Here is a 6,927-nt window from a genome sequence, read left to right as displayed (position 1 = left end):
TGCAATACTTTAAGTTATAAAGCTAGTTAACATTGAAATATGTGAAATTCATCTGTACAACTGTTCGTAGCTTTTATTTTGGTGCTTTTCAAGCACAAGATATTACATTTGATATCAAAATCAATGCAAACAATCATATATATATATATATATATATATATATATATATACACATGATTTATATGTGCAAGGATAGAGAATAAAACAACTGAGAGGCATCACAACAACTGCCTTTTTTCTGTGAAATGAATAGAAATAATGTTTTATTTTCATTTGCATTTATGTTTCTCCTCCTGTTCCTTCACATATGGACTTCACCAGGCAGCTTTAGAGAAGAAAAAATGAGCTGAACTCATAAACTGGACCACATGAAAGTAAGTCCGGTGGTCATTATTGTTAATTTCACAGTAATATTAAAATGAGAAATTTCTACAAATACAGCAACCCGCTGATAAAATGGTTGCATTGTTGTTGTTTCTGAATACTTTATGAAATAAAGTACTGAACAGCATTTCTTTTTTGCTTGTAGGTATAACATACAATGTCTTTCTTGTTTCTATAACTGGCATCATATGGTTGAGATGCTACCCATTTCAGCTCTGTGTATCTCCAAGCATGCAGCTGCCACCGCCCTGGAAGCTCCAAATAATCCTATATTTTGGCAGAGCACTATTGCCTAAAATCATGGGCAGCACATTATCTTAGCTAACAACATATTTCCTTTTTTAAGGGCAATTTGGCAACAGACTTGATGTTTAAGGACTCATAATCATTCCAATAGCATCAGCTAAACACCCCTTCACGAATGTGCAGGGGATGCACTCATACACATGTACACTACCACACAAAGCGTGGTCTGTGATTGATTAGCACAGTGGCACTGGTACAATAGCTCGGAGGGGGTGTAATCCTTAAATAGAGGGTTTGAAGGAAGAGCAAGGCGAGCCAAGAATTCTGATCAGCTGCAAGAAAAGTGTTCTGGATGTCGTTCAAGCGCTAACACACAATCCTCAGAACTGGAAAAAAAAAGGAACTTATTTCATTCTTAGCTACCAGATCATCCAAAGTTTGTCAGCAGTGTGTGTGTGTCTGTGTGTGTGTGTGTGTGTGTTTGTGTGTGTGTGTGTGTGTTTGGGGGGTAGGTTTTATTGATATGAACTGTGCAGCTTACACTTGTAATTTCGTAAATAAAAGTAAACGACGTGAAACAATTTGGCAGGTAGTGCATATTTCAAAATGTAGACATGCAATACATTTCTTGGGATCTTGTGTGATATTATAGAAAAACTACTTGGACAAGTGGAAAATCGCATCTCTTCTCCCAGCGACTCCCTCCCCTCCCCTCAGTCATCCACCATTAGGCTCGCACAGTAGCAAAACCTGTTGGCAGTCTAAGTCATGCCGCTACCTGCTGGAATGTAACTCAGACAAAGCTCCTTTATCTGCCTTGTTGGTTGGCTGTCCTAAGCACACAATTTACCATTCAGTCATTTCACCGGTGCTCTTATCCAGACAGGCATTATAGCTAAATTTAAATATGGATGTAGCTGAGACGGCATCATATTTCCAGCATGTCCTCCCAACTTTGTCAGCTGTGAAGGACACTGGTTGTGAAGGTCACAGGAGACCTGCTTGCATAGCAGACTGTTAGAGATGACTTACTTTATGACTCCCACATTGGAAATCTCTCTCTTTCTTCTCTCTCTTTCTGACGGTCCCTTCCTCTTTTTTTCACTCATTGAATTTTTCATTTCCAATTTTTTTTTTCCCACCTGCATGCCACATTACATTTTGAAGGTGAATCCCATAAATACTGAAATTACTTTGGAGGATAAATTACACCGGGGGGCTTTTTTTTTTTTTTTTTACCTGATTACCATTGCCTCTAGTCCCTGGCTTCATTTTGCGCTGACAGTTTCTACCAGTGGAAATTTATATAAAGAAAATTCCAACATTCCGACATTCCATGTTCAATAATATTAGCTTGAAACAAAGGACAAATGAAGGAACTGGGATATGTGCTGATCTATTTAATCCCTTTCAAATATACATAATTTTCAGATTTCTTCCCTACGTCTCACTTTTCTAATTCCGTCTCAGAATTTATCTAAGAAAACAGGCTCGGGAAATAAATCTCCTGAAGGCTCTTGACAGGGTCATGTCCAGACCCGCAGACATTCCCGGCAGGTGCTCACTCTGTGCCAGAACACACATGTGAGTATGTGTGTTTGTGTGAGTATTTGTGGATGTGTGCGTGTGTTCAGTCGACTCCTGTTTTACCTTTGATTGAGTTCTGCTGGCCCAAACTACGGCAGATTTTCATATTAAAGGTGACTGACTGAAGGTCAGACACGCTGCAGATGTAAAACAATCTGTAAGTGGCTTAAGAGACTTTATCCACAATTGTCTAACGTGTATATATCCTACGCCTATCCTGCTACCAAACATATATCCATGATGACATGTCAAAAAGCGCCCACACATGACAAGCACATTGTCTTGTGTGGGCGCACAGAGTGTGTCAGAGGAAAAATATCAAGATACACGGCGCACCCACCTGCTATCCTCCAAATGCGTCCCTGTGAGTGATGGCGTAGTGATTCAAGCAAAACAAAAAAAGTTCCAATATTATAATAAAATTCAGCCTGCTACCTAGCTGGAACAGGGATTCAGAAACTGAGGAGATAATACATCACAACAATACAGTTATTTATTTAGTACCTTCTTATAAAAAAAAAAAAAACAGTGCTTAAAAACAGACAGTGAGTATGATCCAAAACTTAAGATATTAAATTCCCTGCATTATCTCAAGGCACTTTACAGTTTAAGGTCAGGAACTTACACAATAGAGACAGTTCACACCACAAGCACTTGGCAAGAGTGAATAAAAACTCTTTATTTATTTATTTATTTTTTTACAGGAAGAAACTAGACTAACGGAGCTAGAGAGGAGATGACCTTACATTCTTACATTCTTCAAATGTTGCTGCTTGAATGGGCAACCTCATTCACACCAACTGTTTATTAAATCTTATGGATATTTATGGTTATCTCATTTTATTATTCACAAATATCTTGAGCACACAAAGATGTTTCCCTACATCACTTCTTTGTGACCCCAGAATGCAGAAAGAGCCAGACTTGAAGCAAATGGTGACTGACGGCTACAGACGCAGACACAAAGCATCACCAAAAAAAGGCTAAACTGAACGGATCCTCCATTATCTCAAGTACCCAAGTATCAAGTGCATCGACCTGTATAATCCATGTCTTCTGAATATGACTGTATGCTCTGTAATCAAGAGTTTTATATGTCGCTTTGTACAAAAGCATCTGCTATATGAAACTGTGGAATTGTAGAATCTGCACACACGCTCTGATTTGAGCTAAACGTGCCCTCTAACCTTGAATTAATTTGCTGTAATACTTGTCCTCAGTGAGACACACTGCAGCCTTGAACATGCCACCGTCACATCTTACACATGCTATCGTGATAAGCAAAACAATTTGTTGGAAGCTGCTCAGTCAAAATCTTCAAATCATTTCACTAAATTACAGATTTTACCAAGCAGCTTTTTTTTTTTTTTTCCATCTTCTTCTTTTTCTCCTATGTAGTCCTAGAATCAGGAAATAGTTTGAGCAAGTGTAAGTCACAAGTGCAGTTTGATTAGTTGTAGGCCAAGGCCTCCAACCCACGCAGCACATACATAACCATCAACACCACCTCACATCGCTACACATACAGTAGTCTCTCCACAGGCACGCCAGTACTGAGCTGTGCTTTCACCGTACAGAGCGACGGAGGGCCAAGCGGCAACTAGGGCAGCGGGGGCACAACCTGTCAGGGAGCTCTGCTGCCAAGCCTCAAATAACATTTGGAGGTAGCCATGACTGAAAGTGACTTTCAAAGTTTCTCCTCAGCTTTGCAAGGACCCAAATCTAGATGAAGGGTGCACAAAAAGCTCTTCAAGTATTTTATATGTTCTTTTATTTATTTCTACAGTGGGCGGTCCTGTTGAGTTAGAAAGGGAAAAGAGGGGAAGTTGTTAGGGGAGGTCGTTTGCAGATTAAAGGTATTCAGCAAATACAAGGGATATGATGGACATACACACATGAAAACGCAAGACAAAATCATAAACAGTATTTTGTAGGATTAATGTCAGATTGTCACCATAAGTGAGAGGCAATCTTATGACATCAGGGAAAACAAGATGATTTGGTAGGTATGTAAACATGTGGTTATTTTTTTTTTTAACACACAAACTAGAAGTCTCCAGCCAGACACTGTACAACTGAAAAAATGCACCATGTAATAGTTTACAGCCAAACAATCGCCTGACATAATGCCAGCTGGAATGAAATGAATATCATAATGATTTGATAAATGAGACAATGAATCTCTCTTCATACGCTGTATGCATCCATAGATGTTCCACTCTTCCACTACAGCTCATCTTGTGTAAAAATGACTTCCTTTAGTGTGACTTTCTCTCTCCTTTCCCTGTGGTCTCAGCCAAAAGAATATGTGGAGAGTCTATTTGATTTCGCTTGTTATTGCAGTGACTAGAAAACCACCACAGAGTCATCAATCAACTTCAAATCATCGGAGGTTTGACTGAGTTTCATAATTTCCTTCAGTCTGAGAGGTTCTGAGGGTCGATAATCTTGATATTTGTGTGAAAGTCAAATGAGCAGAGTGATATAAAGGATAAAAATCAAGTCCGCTCCTTTTCTTTGATGATTTTTTCCAACAAAATATAAACTGATATAACGAAACTAGTGTGTATGGTTTTAAACCTCTCAAACCCTTAATTAAAAACAAAACAAAATTCAACCAAAATATACAACATAACAGAAGCTACATTTGAACACTGCAGAGCTGTGTAATAGTTAAATAAATGTCTGCGGTAACATAGTGCTTCAGAAATAGCTTTTGAATCCCGATACATCAACATGGAGTGAAAATGCACAGTTCCTATATAGAGAAATATGTTTTCACCTTATAGTGTGCAGAGGCTGCAACTAGCATTAAAATAAAGGCTCAGATCTGAACTTCAAGCTGATTATTTTTGTCAGTTAATTTTCTTTTACTGCTAATATTCTCAATGTGTACCCATGCAGGTTGGAGGTGTTGCATAAGTGATATTTCACAGCTGTCTGTGCTATTGTGTTTACTGTGCCATTACATACATGATGTGTAATCTGGTGCCTGGACTCGTTAAGTGCAACTCTATAGAAATTATTAATATCTCTTTTGCGTGAACCCTAATTATGTACCATGAGACAAGAGTTGTGAAAGCTGAAATTGTATTTATAGAAACATAATTTCTTCCTTCGTCTTTAATGTTTCACCGTCACATCAGAGCAAAGTAGTACTCATCATCCTCTTAATTAGCTGTCATAATGTGGCCGAGAGGAGTTCTAGAAAAGATGCTTCCCTTGACACTGGACAACAAGAGAAAATTGGATGGGTGGTTTCGAGGATATTTCATCAGCATTCATCTTTGGAGGCTCTTTAAAGGCCACAGTTCTCTATCCTAACTGGAAATGGAAGAGGAAAACCAGTGAAGCTTCACCAGACACACAATACATCATATATGACAGATGACTGGTCGTATCCCCACGCCAACAGTCTCCCCTCCTTCAGTTACTCCTGCAGCCGTGCCAAAGCACAAAAAGCAGACAAGAAATATTGTTTCTTGAAATTATACTGAGAGTTACTTACAAATCTAATGTCTCGAGATGCCTTGTAGACATTTCACCGACAATCTAATAATCTCTCACTGCATGATAAATTGATCCACGGGTGTGTTGAGACAGGCATGTGAATCCATAGTCATTACATACTTGATTATTTCTCTTTAGTTACCTCCTCCCAGGAAATTTCCGGTGCCGTTTGTCTGCCAGTCTTAAGGAAAAAGAACTATTTGCTTCTTTTTTAATTTATTTTTTTATTGACAACTATTCTTTATGAAATGCGGCACAGGGGTTAAACTACGGTAGTTCTCTCACGCCACAAAGGCAAAGAGGTCGATCAATGTGAGGGTGATGAGTTCATATATTGAAATAACTTGAAAATGTCATGTTATTAAGTAAAAATAGCACATTAAAACACAACACCTTTGTTGTTATAACCATGTTAAAAGGTAATACTTACTATTAGTAGTATAGTTATTTCTGTGGCCTGACAGCAATGTGCTCCTGTGTTGAACAGCTCAAAGGATAAATCCTTTCAGTTTTGGAGTGAATCTGAATCATAATGCAAATACAGAAATGTTCTCTTCATTCTTTGTTAGCATTGCGAGATAAAGCATTTAATTGACGGAATGTTCAGAGACGAGTGATTGATGTCACAGAGTGGGAGAAGAAGCTCTTAAAAAAAAACTGTTTACCAAATTTCCCTCGTCACACATCATATTTTTCGCCACGACATATGCAAATTCATCTTCCTTCACACAATGTAACTATCTTCAAGTGACAGGAGTAACCTCCAGCTTTCAATTTCATACTCAGTGAAATAGTGTGTTGTGGTTTTTTTTTCCCTCCTGTCCTTTTCATTGCCATGTCAAAAGAATTAATGGACAGCAAAAGCAATTCATATTGAAATGAGGTAATAAGGGGTGTGTCAGCCTCCATTTTTGGCTGTCTGTGGGAGTGGATCCTGCACGGGTGAATATACAGAATGATCACACAACAGAACTACACCGCCACAAAAATAGTCCTTACACATATTTCTGTCTTTTCACAAAAATAGTTTTAGTAATCTAGAAAGTTTATGTATCTGGCTTTTAAAGAGGATAATATTCACTACATTATCGCCATACATAAGATCCGATACACCAGTACAAAGAGAGTACAAGTATGTACTCTCTTGTTCCACAAAGATTAACTATATCTTGCTTCCCCCGAATTTATCATTTAATTGTT

Source organism: Aulostomus chinensis, chromosome 13, assembly GCF_037954235.1.
Source record: "Aulostomus chinensis isolate RoL2024-O1b breed Wild chromosome 13, RoL_Achi_v1.0, whole genome shotgun sequence".
In the NCBI taxonomy this organism is placed as follows: Eukaryota; Metazoa; Chordata; class Actinopteri; order Syngnathiformes; family Aulostomidae; genus Aulostomus; species Aulostomus chinensis.
This window is presented reverse-complemented; position numbering follows the sequence as displayed.